The 16,610-nt window shown below is 55.2% G+C and overlaps 1 protein-coding gene across 1 annotated transcript in view; it reads right to left on the bottom strand.

The window, feature by feature from the left end:
- CCDC117 (coiled-coil domain containing 117) overlaps window positions 1–15,466 on the bottom strand; it is a 281,107-nt gene extending 265,641 nt beyond the window's left edge. The window contains exon 1 of the mRNA XM_061466554.1: window positions 15,459–15,466. The gene's annotated coding sequence lies outside the window, so the exon portion shown is untranslated. The remainder of the gene's footprint in view (window positions 1–15,458) is intronic.
- Between the last annotated feature and the right edge of the window lie 1,144 nt (window positions 15,467–16,610).

Raw genomic sequence — 16,610 nt, 5'->3', positions numbered from 1 at the left:
TTGTCTGTTTCTGGTCCTCAGTAATAAGAGCCTGGTGGAGAGAGGAAGCACCTGTAAGGCCACAGTGCAGGGTGGTTCCCTAATGTGAATCTTTGCAGAACCACTGTCAGTGTTGAAGTGGATGTTTCAAGCATCTTGAACCTTTCCAGGTTTCTTTGCATCCTTTGACAGCAGATTCTGACGGTGGGCTGGGCACAGGTGAGGTGCTGCTCTGCTGTAGCTGGCAGTGTGGACCGCACAGGGAAGCCCTTCTGGGCCCTAGCTGTGCTTTCAGGACATGCTCAGGAAGATGCCTTATGCTGGGACCCTGCGGGTGGCTGTTGTGGTCTGTGCTGTCCCCGTGCAGCTCCCCTCTGCCTCCGTGCAGCCTCCAGTGACCCTCCTGGAGAGGCGGCGCTGCTGATGGACCTTGTTGGCTGGAGCCGGGGTCCTGGGGGTCTTTGGCTGTGGCACACGGAGCTGAGCGTGGCTGGTGCAGCACACGGCGGGCCCAGCTCTGGGGCTGGGGTTTGTCTGGGTCAGCAGGGCTGGACTGGAGAACCCGGGAGCGCTGGAGATAGGATGGGATGTGTGAGGGTTTGTACCCTTGAGGCTGCTTATGCGTGGCTCTGTGCTGCTGTCTGGGTGGAGTTTCTGCTGCTGTTTTGGTGTGGTTTTCGGTCCATGTTTGTGGCCGCAGCCCAGGCAGGACATGGTTACCCCGGCTCTGCCTCGGAGCTCCCCTTTGCCCTGTGCTGTTTCCAAGCATGCTCGGGAGCAGTCAGACGTAGTGGGTAGAACCGGGCACCGCATGCAGTGAGGCTGGAGCTTGTGCTGTCTGGACACGGGTGAGCTGCGGACTCGGGTGGCAGCGCTGGAGTGTGTTTCTCAACAAATTTTTTCTTTTCTGACGGGCTGGCAGGTTTGTTTTGCCTCCATTTAGTCAAAGCAAGGAAAAGAAACTCTGTTTTAAGAAGCTTTCCCCAGCGATGCTTCTGAACACGGTCTGTATTTTTTCCTATGGCAAAGCAGTGCCAGGGACCTGCAACCACATCTTATTTTTTTAGTAGGACGATGAAAATAACCTCATGTGGCAGAGCTGAGTGCTCCCAGGCACAGCAGCGCTGGGTGGGTCTGGGGTATCAGGATGAGAGGTGCTTGGGGAAAACTTCATCTCTTCTAATTTCTCTCCTCTTCAGAACCAGAGCTCTGTAGGGCTGTGGCCGGTATGAGCGGAGCAGCTCTTCCAAACCCCAACTGCTTTGTGCTCTTATACTGACTCCGAAAGCAGTGACCGATGGACAGAAAGCTCCCCTGTTCATTCCCAGCCCGTGTGATGTGTGTGAGCAGACAGGATTTCTTCCCATCAGTTGTTACTGCCTCCCTGTGCAGAGCGCGCGGCTCAGGACAGCCTCACCAAAGCGCTTCAGCAGCGCGCCTGTTCCTTCACGCTGGTAATAAACAGTTTCCTTACATGTAAAAGATGAAGCAAAGGTAGTTTTTGGAAGAGAGCCAGCTTGAAGCGGGAGTGGAATTCATTTCCCGAAGCCTTTTACTTAAAAGTGTGCTCATAATCTAACAATTTAGCTTTTCATAGAGAAAACAACCCTGGAAAAACAAGCAAACTGCAGACAACATATGAATGGTCCCTGTAGGGAGATGTCAGACAGCGAGAGCAGACAGTGCTGGCGAAGGGGGTGAATCAGTGTATTCTTTTGTCATAGCTCCAAGTCCAGAAATTCAGCAACTTTCTCCAAAGTTGTAGTTAGAGGAGTAATAAAAAGGCAACTGACTCACATGGAAACAACATCAGTGGAATAAATCCAGGCAAAAACAAAGGGGGTGAGGCTCAGGCTGCTGCACAGAGGTTCTTTGGTGGGAGAGCTTCCCTCTGTGGTGGTGGAAATGGGTGGATTAAAGTTCCTGAGATGAGTCTAGCCTTGTCCAGAAATAAATTAGCAGAAGTAAATAACGTGTATCCACCTTGCCATGAGTCTGGCTTCATTACCAGTGTGATATCATGCCTTGCTTCGAACAGCTGCTGGGATCTTGGAGTGAAGTATTTAAAAATCAGGACAATTCTTTTGTTTGGAAAAAAACCCCAACCCTTAAAGCCCTGAAGTGACCTTTTATCCCGAGCAGGGACCAGCGGGCTGATGGCTTTCTCAGTTACAGGAGTCAGGGCCCAGCACCGGAGCGCTGCCCGTGGAGTGCTGCCGGCAGCCTGCACTTGGCCCTGTTGTCTCTGCGTGTATGGACTAGTCGGTGGGAAATGAGGTATTTCCTCTTTGCAGCTCACTGGTACAGGAGTGCTGGAGGTCAGATCCTGCCCTGCCGTGCACCGGCAGAGCCTGTGCGGTGCTGGGGGTTGTGAGCCCTGCACTGTGTGAGCAGGATCAGGTTCTGCACCAGGTGTCTGGGGCTGTGACCTCCTGGGTCTTCTGGGGCACGGTGAGCTAAACACGTTCTGATTAGCCTGCACTGTAACTCCAGCGTTTTAATTCTTTCCATATGCGAGATCCAGTCTAATAAGGCAAAGTTTAAGACCATGCAATCTATTTGGGATAACCATATGGATTAAGAGTCAGACCGTGCTTTTCTGCTTCTTGTATTTATGCTAATACAGAGACATTTGCTAACGTGCACGTAGCTCATGCTGGTACCTGTTTTTAAACATGTGACACCAAATGGCTTGCATTAAAATATTTGAAAAGCAGTAGAGCTGTGAAAGTTTCTCGCACAGACCCATCAGTGAGGCGCAGCAGCCCCAGGGAGCGCCTGTCCTGTCCCTTCCGCAGGCTGGGCACAGCCTGCTGCTTTCCTCCACAGCCCTGCATGAGGGGAGAGCAGCCCTTGGGGCAGTGGGGCCTGGCTGGGTCTGGACCTTGCTGAAATGGAGGAACTGGTGGCCATGGAGAGCCTGGGGCCGCCTGCAGCCGGCAGGGCATGTGGTGGTGACCGTGGGGTGCTGGGAGGTGTTCCATCAGGGCTCACCCTGCTGATGCCTCCTGCGTGCTGGAGCGAGGTCTGGAGGGAAGCAGCGGAGCTGGGAGCTGGTTCACTGGTCATCTTCTGCAGTTTCTTGGTTCTCCTGGGAAGATCTCCTTCCTCCTGTTTCTTCCTTGTCTTGCCAGTTGATTCTTTCTGTTTCCTGTGTCTCTATTTAACGTGAAGTTATGGATTTGAAATACTACGTTAGTGCTCTGCTTCTAAAGTTTTCTCTTGTGCTCTGCAGTGAACATCCCTCAGGAAAAGGTCAAACAACCCTACCTACAGTCACCTCTTCTGCAGGTACCCATCCGTGCTGGAGCTGGGGAGGGGTATGGGTGGATGCAGGGCTTTCAGCAGTGTCTGGCAGGCTCCAGAGCCCCCTTTGCTGCTGGCTCCCGCTTTGCCATGGGGTATTCCCATGCCACCCTGTGAAGATGGGAAGCCTGGCAGGCAGTGTAACCTCTGTGTCTGTTGTTGGCTCCTTGTTGATGAAGTGGTTGTTTTGTTGCGTTCCTGCAGCTGATGGCACGGCGGCTGAGACGGTGCTGAGCAGTCTGGTGTGTGTCCCCAGGGTGAGGACAGTCACTTGCTGTTCCCGACTCTGGCTCTGTCCCATGGAGGGATGTGCTGGGCTCTCCCCTCCGCAGGGCGCAGCCATGTGGGTGAGCACTGGCTTCCCTAGGGGCTTAGGGGCTCTCTGAAGGTCTCACCCAGTCTGTGGGGAGCAGCACTGGTCCCTGCTGCCCTGTGGAAGCACTGGGGTGAAGAGCAGTGCTCCCCATCCTGGTCTCACAGCCCTTGGCATTCACCACGGGCCTGATGACAAGACGTGGTCAGAAGCACCAAGTGTCTCCCCTCTCCTCATGGGGTTTCGTGTTGGCTGAGGGTGGGAGCCTGCGCCGTTGGCTGTTCCCAGGGTACCGAAAGCATCTGGGCTGGGATTATAGAGCAGTCAGCTTGTCATGGGAGCCAGAGCTGGACCGGGGTCTGCACGAGCCCTGGAAAGCATTTCTGAGTGGGAGTTGCGCTCCGTCATCCGTCACTTACTCAGACAGAGAGGAGGGAGTCAGTGTGAGACATGGCAATGTCTTCCTCCCTGTCTCCAGCATTAATCTAAATGCCAAAATACAGACCTTGTGGAATGCGCCGGCGCTGCAGAGAGCACCAGCCTCTAATTCCGTATGGAACATCCCCCAGGTAGGGCTTTGGACACCCAGCACATGTTTGTAGGTGACTGGGGCATTGCGGCTGCTCCCTCATGCCTGTGTTGGTTGAGGAAGGAGCGCGGGAGAGGGGAGCAGAGATGCTCCCAATGCGGGGCTGGAAACTGAAGGGAAAGGATCATTTTACATTCAATTTTTGCTGAGTTTATCTTGGTTTTCATCAGATTACACGTGGGATAACTCATCAATATTGTGATCCTGCTGACATGTGAGCGAGCTGCTGCATAATTCATGGCTGCTGCAGGGCTCTGGCAATGGGAGGCTCATATTTAATTGGACACCTCAACGTTCCACTCTGCTGGATCAGCCCTGGCATCGCATCCGTGGTGGTGGATGCTGCGGTGGCCCTGCCTGCTGCAACCACCTTGCAGGAGCTGTGCTGGTGCTGTCCTGGTGTCACTGCATCGTGGCTTCATGATGCAGCACTTGCTGGGAACATGTGGCAGCGTAGCCCTCTGCATGGCATGGTTCACGTCAGGCTGCAGGACATCACCCACTGCAGAGCAGTTCACCTGTGCTGTCCTTTGGGATTCCTCAGCTTCAGGATGCTCTGTGGAGGCTGCTGTGGAAGAGTAGGGCTCCTGAGCTGGGGTGCCTGTGCTGGAGTGCCCAGCAAGGGAGGGACCTGGACCTGGCAGCGGGGTGTTGTGCTGGGTGGTTTCAGAGCAAAAGGCTCTGCAGCAGATGGGGTTTCCCTGAGACTGAGGCTGCCTCCTCCCTGCCAGGGCTGGGTAACAGCAACAACAGTGCAGAGCTTGAGCAGAGACCGAGTCATTAAATAACACTGTAATAGGCAGAAATGCAAAGAAAACTTAGTAATGGCCTGTTAATTTTTTAATGCCTGTATTGAGTAAGAGACAAAGTAACTAATTCCCTTCCCTGTGCTGAACAGTTCAGTAAATTAGCTGTGCAGAGCTCAGAGCTGATCAGGGTTCCAGAGCTCTGATTCCCCAGCTCCATGTTAGGGTACAGACAACTTCTGCACTGTTTTCTTCCCCTGGGCAGTATCTGTCATGGTGGAGGTAAAGGAATGTTACTGCCGGTTTCCTCTGCGGTGCCAATTGGCACCCACTCTGTGGGGCTGCATCAGAGTCCAGCTGGAGAGCCCTGCTCCAGAAGCAGGCTGTTGGGTTGACTTTTGTGGCAGACTTCCTGCTGTGGCTCTGTCTGCTGGCTCTTTCTGTCCTCGTGGTGTCCATCGCTGGCAGTGGAGTTGCCAAGAGTGTGATGTAGAAAGCTCTGTTCTGCAGCATTTCAGACTGGGGAAGCAGTGGACAGGGACCGTGCTGGTGGTGGGAGGGGAATCGGTGTGTTGCCTTCTGCACGGGGTGCAGCTGGAGAGAGCCATGTTCTTACCTGTGAGACAAAGACTCTCAATGTAGGGCAATAAAGTGAAAGTGGTGACGTGTAGGTGTAGGGTCTGTGCTGCCTGCGTGTCAGCGCTGACATCTCAAGGGCTCAGTTTCCAAGTGTGGATGAGTTGACGGGAGGCCGGCAGCAGTCAGGCACCCAGGGTGGGATTTGGCGGGTGAGCACTGAGCTGAATCTCCAGGTCAAACATGCCTGGCTGATCCAGCCCATGGCTCACGTCCGTGGGATGCAGACCCTAGAGAAACCTGGTCTTTGGCTGGCTGTGCTGGAGGCAGCGCGCGTGCCCCTTCCTCTCACCGCCTGGTTGAAACTGGAGCAGGGATAGGGAGAATTCTTTTCCATTTTTGTGGTGCTTCCCTCCATTAATTTTCTGGTTGTAGTACATTACTCATGGATAATTAAGAGCGAGCTATTAATACAACATTTAATATTCAAGTGCAGTGAAGAGGAGAGAACAATAAGTCAAGGCATCATATACTACAAGGCGCTTTGGTTTAGTGATGGAATTTTTTTTGCTGGCTCTGGCTATCAGAGCATAGTGCTGCTTCCATTTAAGTATGGTCCCGAGAACTTCATTTATTGATAGAATACAAATAGGACATTAAATCAGGGGAAGTGAATTTGAATTGCTGGCCATATATACAATTATGAACAGGATTGGATACTTCTATCTAGTGTATCTTAAGTTAGGAGAATTATGTTAGAGACCACTAAAGAGAGCTTAGAGTGTCTTAAAATTAATGAGATTGAAGTCTGTCTAGGAGAAAAAATTAATGCTAAAATGCAGCTCTTGCATTAGGGATGAAGAGATTGCTTCGGAGAAGTGGCTGTGCTGTGTCCAGATGGGGAAGCGTGGGGTGGGCAGGCTGTGCACCAGCATCACATCAGTGTGTCTCGGCCTGGAGTGCTGCTCCCGGCCCCGCTGTGCTCAGGTACGTGGTGGGGGGGTCACCAGCAGCAGGGAGCCAGCCTGGCTGGGAGGACACCTCGCAGCCCCTCACTGGCTGCTCCAGACTTCTCCATCCAGGTCTTGGGGGCTGCCCCAGCACTGCAGACCTGCTCTGATCAGCTGAGTGCCTGCAGAGCCCCCTCTGACGGTGGTTTGGAGTCTCTGGGGCACATTCTCCTGTCCCCCAGAGGCCCTAGAGTTGAGCATCCTGTGTCTGCAGTGTGATGCTTTTGGGAGCTGTTTCTCTGACAGCCACCTCTTTGTAGGGATGCACTGAGGCGTTTCGGACCAGCCACAGAGTCCATTGACTTCTTGTGCCATGAGTCTGCCTGTAGTTTGAGATGAGGAGGGAGGTTTAAGTCCACAAGCACCTCATCTGAAACATGCGGTAGCTGGGGCACGCACCATGGCAGAGATCACTGTGCCCTGGGCAAGAGGGTCCCCGCACTCCTGCCTGGAGTGGGTGGGCACAGAGTTTCAGCCCCACACTGGAGTGGGGAGGGGGATCTCCCATTGCCCTGTGTCTGGCTGGGGTGGGTTTGGTGCAGCAGCAGCAGGAGCAGTGCACCGCAGTGTGAGGCAGCTCTGCCGAGCTGCACCAGATCTCTCGAGATGGAGCACGTAAAGATGTCAGGAATGGAGCACGTGTAAAGGTTGCCATTTACAAGTGAGTAATTGCAGGAGTTGCCACACAGCTGTCTCGGGCGGCGCGGGATGTTGTTATTTATATCCCCAACGTTCCCGTGCTGCACAAAGGCACATCCCTGCCCCCAGCACCGTGGTACTGAGCCCAGCGGCACTGGCCATGTCCTCCGGTGAGGGGGTCTGTGCCCAAGGAAGGGCCTTTGGCAGTCACTTGGGTGCTGGGTTACCCTGTCTGGGTTCTGCACACACTTGTGTCACGGGGCTTCCTCCAGCTGCACCAGATGCACCTGATCACCCGCATGTGCGTGCACAAGCACCGCAGATGTAAAGACTCGTGCTTTATTTCATCTGAGCTGAATAATGGGTTGTTTACAGATGGGGAAGGGTAAGTGAGCTTCTGACCTCTCCTGGGGTGGTTTGTTTATAGTTCATAATGATCCCACTAACTATGCCCATCTCCTTCAAGGGGGCTGCTCTCTCCCATAGGCAGCCTCTGTGCTCTCTGAATCCCAAATACAAAGTGCCCAGTCTCTGTAGGGAGGAAAAACAACGGGCTGATCCCAACCATTCTGAAATGGGGAATGTAATTGAACATAGGCATGGTATTGATTCCCAATTAAGCAGCAACAAAACAAAGTATTTACTAGTATAATAAAAATGTTGTCATTGTTGACAGCATTTAGGCAGAAAGCTTTCCTGGGCCCATTGTGCGCACACATCTGTAAGTGTCATATAAATAGCTGCATTTGTTGATGAGGAACCTTAAGGAGGGCCGCCTGTTGTGGATGTGTTTGCATCTTTGACATCAGAGCCTGCTCAGCAATTAGCAAACGGCCGCTTCCCGCAGCGACTGCTCCTGGTGTCCCCTTCTAGACAAGCAGGTCTGGCAGGAGCTGAGGTGGAGCAGGATGCTGTGTCCAAAGGTGGCACCATGGAGGTGGCTTCGGTGAGACCCGGCTCCTCTGAGGGGTTTTATGTGCGGTGTCAGTACTGAAAATGGTTGGAGCATTCAGGCCAGACTGGACATGAGCAGCCAGCGTGGCTGTGCTGTGTGGAGCAGCACGGGTTGGCTGCAGCCCAGTGCCCATGGCCGGGTCACTGCCTGCCCTGCCCTGGCACCACCAGGGCTGCTGAGAGGCACCCTGCTACTTTCTGCCTTTTGGTGGCTGTGCAGACCTAGTCCATGGCCAGAGGCAGGAGCAGAGCAGGCACTGCCATAGGTGAGCTGGAGGTGAAGCCTGCCAGGGTAACCCTGCTGCTTACACTGTGGAGCCTCCAGGCTTTGGACTGGCACAAAGATGTGCAGAAGAGATCCTGGATTTTTCACTGAGGAGGTGGCTCCGTCATGAGAGAGGTGTCTCCTCTGGACAGGTATTTCTAACAGTCTTCTCGTGTGGTGGTGGGTCTGATCTGCTGGGGTTTGAGTTCACCCCACAGCCTGCCAGCCCTTTGGTGCCTGCTGGGAGCAGCAGTTCCTGGTGGTGAAGAGCTGTGACCCTGCAGCTTCCCCGTGTCTGCAGGCAGAGCAGCGGGAGCGGGCGCAGGGGTGTGTGAGCGTGGAGCCCAGAGCAGGGGCCTGGGGGAGGGAAGGCTTCAGCAAACATTTCCTTGCCACCACAGCCCTGACCTTTGCAGGGCTGGCGCTGTCTGATGCAACAGGCTGAACCTTTCCAGGCTCCCGCTCCAATCTGAAAGGCTTCAGAGCAGAATTGATGGCCGCTGCGTTGGCCCCACTGTTTACATCCAGTGCTCTCCCAGGCACTGCCGGACGATGGGGAGAGGGATTTGAGCCTAGAGTGGACCCCCAGGCTTTGTCTTTCTCCTGAGTAGCCTGACGGTGTTGACTGATGCCCGTGGGCAGTGGTGCTCACCATGAGGGCTGGGTGCTGTGCTGTGGGCAGTTGTGCTGCCTGGGGTGCAGCGGGTGCTGGTGTGGAGGAAGAGCCATGCCATGGCATGGGGGCGTGGCTGAGCTGGGTACTCTGGAGCGCTGGTGTTGGATGGAGGGATGAGTGGAGGTGTTCGTGTTGACCATAGGTGAGAGGCAGCTTTTCCATGCCAGGACTCGGACCCAGTGCATTCAAACCACGCGGGGTTGGTTTGTCAGCACCCACAGTGCATGGGCAGGAGCTGCTGTGCTCCGGGGGTCGGTGCTGGAGAGGTCGTGGGCGCCTGGCTCTCAGCAAAGCAGCTCTTGGTTACAGAGATGCTGTTGTTTGTGTCCTGCGGTGAATAAAATTAAACAACTCTTTATTTCTGAATGACAGCCCAGGGACTGCACTTCAGCTCCGGCGCGCTGTGAAGTGGCTGCATCCCAGTGCGTGTCCTCTGGGGCCTGAAGCCCTCGATTCATTAGTTGTCAGGCTCGTAGGTGGATTCTGCATTAGGCCTTTAATTTAGTGTATTGCCATGGGCTACTGACCACATGACACTGCTCAAATGTGAGCAAATCTAACGAGGATCCAGGACTGCTCTTTAATTTGGTGAGAATAACAGAGTGAGCAGGGGCCCGGAGAGTGCTAATCATGAAGGAAAACTGGCTGAAACCAGGTCAGCCGGTGCTGGTGGCTGGTGTGATGGGATGGAGAGGGGGCACGGGAGGCCCATGGGGAGCTGCGAGCCCCAGCACCCGTGGTGCTGTGGTCCTGTGATGGGACACACCATGGCCCCAAGCAGCTGAGCGACGTCTTCACTGCCGCCCACCTCTCCCTGTGGCTGAGCCCCACGACCTGCGGAGCCCAAGGGGTGGTGAGGGTGCTGCACGCAGGTCCCCAGCCCATGCTGGTGTCATGGGGCCATCCCCTCATGTCCTCGGCGCCTGTGGGAAGGGGAAAGTCCCGGGGTGCTGGGCGCCTGCTGCCCTTGGAGCCAGGGCCAAAGGCCGGTGCCAGCGGGCAGCCGCCCGTGCCTCGGCGCTGTGTTAAGTTGCTTGGCACAAAGGGCCCCGTCCGCTGCTGCTCGCGTGGGGCGGCATCCGCTCCCCAGGGTTAGATGGGGTTTGTACAATAAACAAATTCCCGCTGCTCTCCTGCCGGCTGTTCCTGGATGGGGCCCGCTCCCCTCGCAGGCATCGCGCAGATTTATTGCGTTACGTTGGAGCGGTGCCTGAGCTTGGCTGGCTTCTTTAAATCTTTTTTTGGAGAGGGGTGGGCTTTGGGAGAGGGGGCACAGAAATCCTTTGCAGTAATTCCTGTTGACTGCAGTGACCAGCGAGGCAGAACTGATCAACTGCAGGCTTCCCTGCCGCTGAACTCTGCCAACAAAGTGCTTACATCTGCTTCTGCACTAATGGGAACTTTATGGACTGGTGTGTCCCCCCCCGGCAGCAAATTCCAACAAGGTCACAATCCAGAAAGCTGCCACTTGACACCGGCCGTGAAGCCCTGAGCCAGCCGCAGGAGGCCAGGTTGCACTGAGGACCTTGTGGGCAGATCCAGCACTGCTGCTGCAACTGATAGCCTGGAGGCCCCTCGGCATCCCTGGGGTGCACTGCTGGAGGAGCCTGCAGATAGGCACCGTGTCCAGAAGGCACTGACCCCGCTGCTCCAACAGGGAGGCGTGAGGAGAGGCCTCCAGCAGTGCTCCATGTTTTGGGAGGCTCCGGTCCGTGTTCACCATGAGCGTGGCTTTACCAGCACCAGCAGTGGTGAGGAGCCGCTGGCGGCCTGGCCCTTTGGCGGCGAGGGGGCCTGGGGCACCAGAGATCTCCCTTCCTCTGGGCTCCATGCTGTACATCAGGAGCTGCGCTGGCTGACGCGGGTGTGGACACGAGCATTTTACACCCCCTTCGCACATGGTACCTGGGAGCAAGACCTGGCTGTGGTGGGGCTCAGCAGAGGCGGGGAGCCACCGGCCATGGCCTCTGCCTGGGAAGCTCTTTAAAACCTCTTTTCTCTCTGCTTCCCTGAGTGCTGGTGGGTGGTGCTGTTCTCTCTGCACCCCTAGAAGGCTGTGATGCAGCACTGAAGTGGTGATGGCCAAGGCGCTGGCCAGTGGTGCAGGGTGAGCATCGGGTGCCTGCAGCTCGGGGTGTGCTGGGAGCACGAGTGCTGTGCTGTTAGTGTGCAGGGTACCAAAATCCTGACGGGATTGCTTTGAGGCTGTGTATTTTCCCAGGTTTAATGAATGACCATTCCACACTAATGTTTATTAAAGTGATTAATACTTTAATTTGGGTGGAAGAGAGTTTGCAGAAACATCACTTGCTTCTGCACAAGAGTTAGTGTTCATTTTTCAGGGAATATGATCAGTCCAGACAAGGCCTGCTGAATTGTGGGCTGCTTTGGCAGCACGGGTGTGAGAGATCATGGACTGTCCCTGATGAGCTGTCTCTCTTTTAATCTAAAAGAGATGCAAGGCCCTGGTGGGTTTGAGCTGGACTAAAGAGAAGGTGGTTTCAGTGAGTGTGAACCTGGTCCACTGCACCACAGCTTCCAGCTGCTCCAGAGAGGCAAGCGAGGCAGGAGCTTCCCTCTTCTCGCATTGTGCCTCTTCCTTCACTTTTCTCAAAGCCATGTCTGGTTTCAGCCCTTTGAAACAAAGCCTATGCCATCCTCCAGGTGCCCTGTGGCACAGGGACAGCCGGGATGAGTGTGCCCGGGTGTGATGGCTGGGATTCTGGACCTTGGCCACGGGATGGAAGTGCAGCTCCTGCTTCTCATCACTGGAGACATGACTGCAGCTGGTGGGATGGGGCTCAGGTCTCTGCTGGGTGGCAGGGAAGCTGGGTGCTTTTGGTGGCTGAATGCTGTGCCAGCCTGGCTCCCCATCTCCTCCCTGCTGTGGTTTGCAGCCCCCACTGCCTCTAAACAAACTGAAAGGTGGTGGTGAATGAAGTCTGTTTTTCTTAAGCATTTAGTGTTGCTTTCAGTTTGCTTTGATGATGTCTTCTCACAACTAGTGTAAACAGACTGCGCAATGGGGAGCACTCACATGTGTACAAGAAGCTGCACATGAAAGACAGAGGCATCTTGAAAGCCATAATAGTGCCAGTTAAAGGATTTGTCACTAAGAGCACTTTACAGATAGAAAGAACTTACTAACTAGTGTGACTAGCAGCTTGCAAGGTTTAATTGATGTGTATTTGTTGTCCTTTTATAGCTCTTCCTCTTGGCACTGATTCCAGCAGTTGCTGGTGCAAGAGGAGCAGCCTCTCTGCTGCCTGAGTAGGTACCAGGAAAAAAAGCAGGGCCAAGCCCTTTCCCAGGTGCCCCCAGCCGGGACTCTAATCGGGGCTGCAGTAGCCCCAGGAGCTTGTCCCTGCCATCGGTTCCCCCTTGCGAACTGGGGCTGGGCTCACTTTCTTGCTCTGGTTTCTGTTATTCCTCCCGAAGTGATGCTGAGGTTTGGAAGATAAAGCTTCTCAGTGCATGAATAGTATGGATAATTAATGCTTCTGCCAGACACACTACTCGTGGCAAGATTGATTGACTATTAAGGTCATAATGCAGAAGCCACCCACACGAAACAAACAGGCTAATGTTAGACTTCAGGTTAAGCCGAGAGTTGGTCAGCTGTCCACGGTCACAGTGGGGGCTTCCAGTCAGCTGTCAACAAGTGATTGATTGATGTGGACACCTTCCAATCTTATTCTGATTATTCTCAGCAGCTTGCCTGGTGGCCATTTTTCAGGACTTGGCAGCACTCAGACCTCCAGGACTCAATGCAGTGACTGCGCGGGGCTTAACCCTTTCCTTTGAGTCCACACGTCTTTGTTATGGGCAACAGCGGCAACACATGAGGGAAGGGTTGTGTTTGTGAGCCCCGACCATGGAATACACTGGGAAACTGCCTGGGATCACGGGCGGGAGCGATGCTTTGACTTTCAGGTGTTTGTGATTGGCTTGGCCTGAGTAAAGCTGTGAGGAGGGGATCTGCCGGGAATTCACCTGGAGTGGAGCAGATGCAGCTTCGTAACCTGCATTCTTTATCACGCTGTCTTTTGGAGGCACTTTAATATGCCACAAAGTAAATGGTGTGCATCAAACCCCAGCAGCAGAAAGGGAAGTTCTAATAACTCAGGTAGGAGAGTTTGGTATTCAGAAGGAATGTACTTGATCTGGTGTGAGAGACAATGAGTTAAAGAGGCTCTGCTGGTTTGGAGGATAGCGCTTTGAATTCATAGGAGGAATTTGTTGCCTGGATGCTTTCTGTGTGTGCGCATGAAGATGACTTAAATATATCTCCGTAGCATTTTATGTACATGTTATACTTGGTGTGTGCCCACGCACATGCTAGTAAGAAAGTGAAGTGGTAATTACATGTGCTGGGTAGGCATGTTTACAATACACAGCCAGGTTGTGAGTTCTTCTGGCTGCAGGTTTGTAACCTTGTACGTTTCCTCCTGTGTTTTTCAGCAGTTTTGGTGTAGCTGGTTTAGGGGGCTCTGGCTTCTCCTTCCCCAGACTTCCCATCCATGGTTTTAGCATTCAGACCGCTCCCTGAACAGCCTGCCGTGGGGAAACATCAAGAGCCCTTTCTGCTCCACGGTTGGATCTTTATGTAACTCAAGTGCATCATTGCATTTTTATGGTGCATCCCAAGAGCATGGCGTAGCAGAGCTGGCGCAGAGATGTTGCACACAAGATTGTGACAGGAGAGCTGAGCTGAACTACTGCTGCGTTGGTCCCAGCATGGCCTAGGAGCCCTTCTCACACCCCTGACAATAGGCTGCAGTCTGAGGTGTCCCGTGGAAGATGCTGCAACAGGCTCCGATCCAGGACCCCTTGATGTCAGCATCTCTCCTGATCGAGCAGGGACTGGGTCTGGAGCCAGACAGAGCTGCTGGGAGCTGAGCTTCCATAGCAATGGCTGAGTTTTACTCATCCTGTCTGCTCTCCATCCCTTGCAGGTGGTGATTTGTCCCAGAGCCAGGCAGATGCTGACTTGGACAGTGCCCCCTCACAGCACCTTGCTGGCCTTGTTGACAACTGTCCCCTGGACTGCAAGGACCATCTTCTGCTGCATGGCTGGGCTCCAAGGTGTTCCTGCTTGGAGCTGCTGCCTGAACAGCCCAGCCTGGGTCCTTTATCCATAGCAGCCTGTGTCCTCTGGATGCTGAGCATTAGCCATGGAGGAATGCTGTGTTAGCTGTGGAGCCCAGCCCTCGTCCTTCTGCCTCATGCGGTGCCATGTCCAGATGCCCATGGAGCAACCCATGGGCCAGAATCTGCACAGTGCTGAGCAAGAGCTGTGACAGCCTGTGAGCTGGTGGCCTTGCTGGTGTGGACAGGGCTGGGAGCCAACAGTGTGGCAGTGGTTGTCTTCTCAACCAGCGGTTTGCAGGCCTTGGTGTCCTGTGGTGTGAGCCCAGCCAGTGTGGCCTCGGGGCTCCTGCCGAGGCAGTGCTGATGTAATAACTCTGGTGAGAAGCTGGTTAATCCTTGTAAGAACTGCCCTGGCTTCCCTAGAACTGGGGTGACTGCCACTGATTTGTCAGCCCGGTTGTTTCACAGGATGTGCAATCGGTTGCTCTAATTTAGCTTCATTCCCACTGAGCGGCACCACAACCGAGGTGTCACCGCAGGACTGGGTGCGACGGCAGCATTGCTGGGGGCAGCAGTGCCACCATCTATCTCATGGGCAGGGGGCCCAGCACGTGCTGGCAGGCAAGGGGCAGCGGAGCACACCCGGTGTTTGTTCCTGCAACACAGGGAGTGCCATGGGAGTAGCGACCTGCTCCCAGGCAGGGGGGCTGAGCCGAGCTGCGCTGGGTCTGGCAGAGCTGATTGTTCAGGCGGTTCTTGGGAAGACACAGTGAGAGCAGTGAGCGCTGCCCGAGCCCCCCGCGGGGTGATGGGTTGTGTTGGATGTGGGCATGACGTTACACTGAAGGGGTTTTGTTGGGTTTTGTTTGTTTTTACTAAAAGGTGGAAGGAAATCTTGTTTTTCTTCCTCTGCCTCCCCCTGCTATTCTCCATCTTTGCCAGATGCATAAAATCAATACCAGGTACAGGAGAGGGGTTGGGTGTTCTACTCGAGGCTTCCTGCTTCCCAAGGACTGTCTTTACTTTGGGAGAGCTGCAAAGCTACTACAGAAAACAAACATCCCTCCAGCTCCCCGCTCCGGGTCAGCAGCCGCCCTCCCTCTGGGCAGCGAGGAGGGAGCACATGATGTTCAAAACGTGTCCATTTCCAGTGAGACAAACCGCACGGATTCAGTTCAAAATGAGTGACATAAAAATGTTCTCCCAGCAATGCCTGCCTGTGGCCCGTTCTTGGGTGCAGCTGGGTTTGGTGTTGGTTTTGTTCATTTTCCCTGCCCTGGGAAGACATTCTGTGTTGGGATGAGCTGGCCCTGCCGCTGGGCCGGGGCTCCGTGGTGTGGGGGGGCAGCGCTGGCCGTGGCAGCCCATGTGCCCCTGGGCCCCTGCCAGGCGTGGGGCAGCTGCCGGGCTCATGTTCCCTGGCTGGGCTCAGCACCACCCGGCAGGACCCGGTGCTCCCCGCGTCACTGCAAGGTCATGCTTTGCCCTCGCTCCGCAGCCCCTGGCCCCACTGGTTCAGCCCTCAGCCGTTGTGCCCTGCAGCCCCCCGGGGACCCCCACAGCCTACATTCAACCCCAGGGCTGTGCTCTGGATGCTGCTCTGTCACTGGGGCTGCTGCGGGGCTGTCCCCCCCCATAGCTCAGGCCTGGGCAGCTCAGCTCTGCTCCCCCTGAGCACGCAGCTCATGCTGCGCTGGGACCAGTGGCTCAGCTGCACTGTGGGCAAGGACCCTGGCTCATGTGCGCCATGGGCTGTGCCCGGAAGCTCCTTGGAAGGCTGTCCACTGCTGGCTCTCAATTGGCCGTGCCCTGGTGCCATGACGAACATCCCCTGTCCAGCGTGGATGTGTGCAGCAGGTGCACACAGGACAGGAGCAGTGGGGTTAGCTCAGTGTGGCAGCCCGTGCATGGTGTACAGAGCGGCACCGGCTCAGCGCCCAGAGCTGGCAGCTCCTCAGGAGCGTGCTGGGAGCACCAGCGTGGAGGTGAGGCCCCTGGAGCGCGGGGTTCTGCTCCCATCCCCAGGAGCGTGCAGCGAGCGCAGCTCAGCGCTGGCACAGGGGTGCTGTCCCGTCCGCTCCCGCGGTCACCGCGCCGCTCTCAGTTGATCCCAAGGGCAGCCGGGGACTCGCGGTGCCAGGTGGGCCGGGCCGAGCAAGTGCCACCAGCCGGGACACGTTCCCTTTGCCTTTCCTGGCCTGGGGCGAGGGTGGCTGGCGTGGACTGGCCGGGGGCTGCCTGGCGCAGCGAGCACCAGCGGGGCATTTCCAAGCGCTCCTGCTCCTCCCGGCTAAATATAAGCCCCAGTAGGAAGCCTACCTCTTGCTAGTTTTGTGTTTCTTGCCTCTGCACCTCCTAACCCTGGCAGCGGGCCCAGCTGTCTCCAAGTCTAAGATGAAAATACCCTTGCAAATCCCACTCATAAAAATACCTGCTGTATTCCCAAAACATGCCTGAGATAGCTTC

Source organism: Pezoporus flaviventris, unplaced genomic scaffold (genome assembly GCF_033815535.1).
Source record: "Pezoporus flaviventris isolate CSIRO_AGI_PZ_B2104156 unplaced genomic scaffold, CSIRO_AGI_Pfla_v1 ptg000041l, whole genome shotgun sequence".
NCBI lineage: Eukaryota > Metazoa > Chordata > Aves > Psittaciformes > Psittacidae > Pezoporus > Pezoporus flaviventris.
Note: the sequence above shows the minus strand (reverse complement) of the source record. Positions and strands in the feature narration are given on the sequence as shown.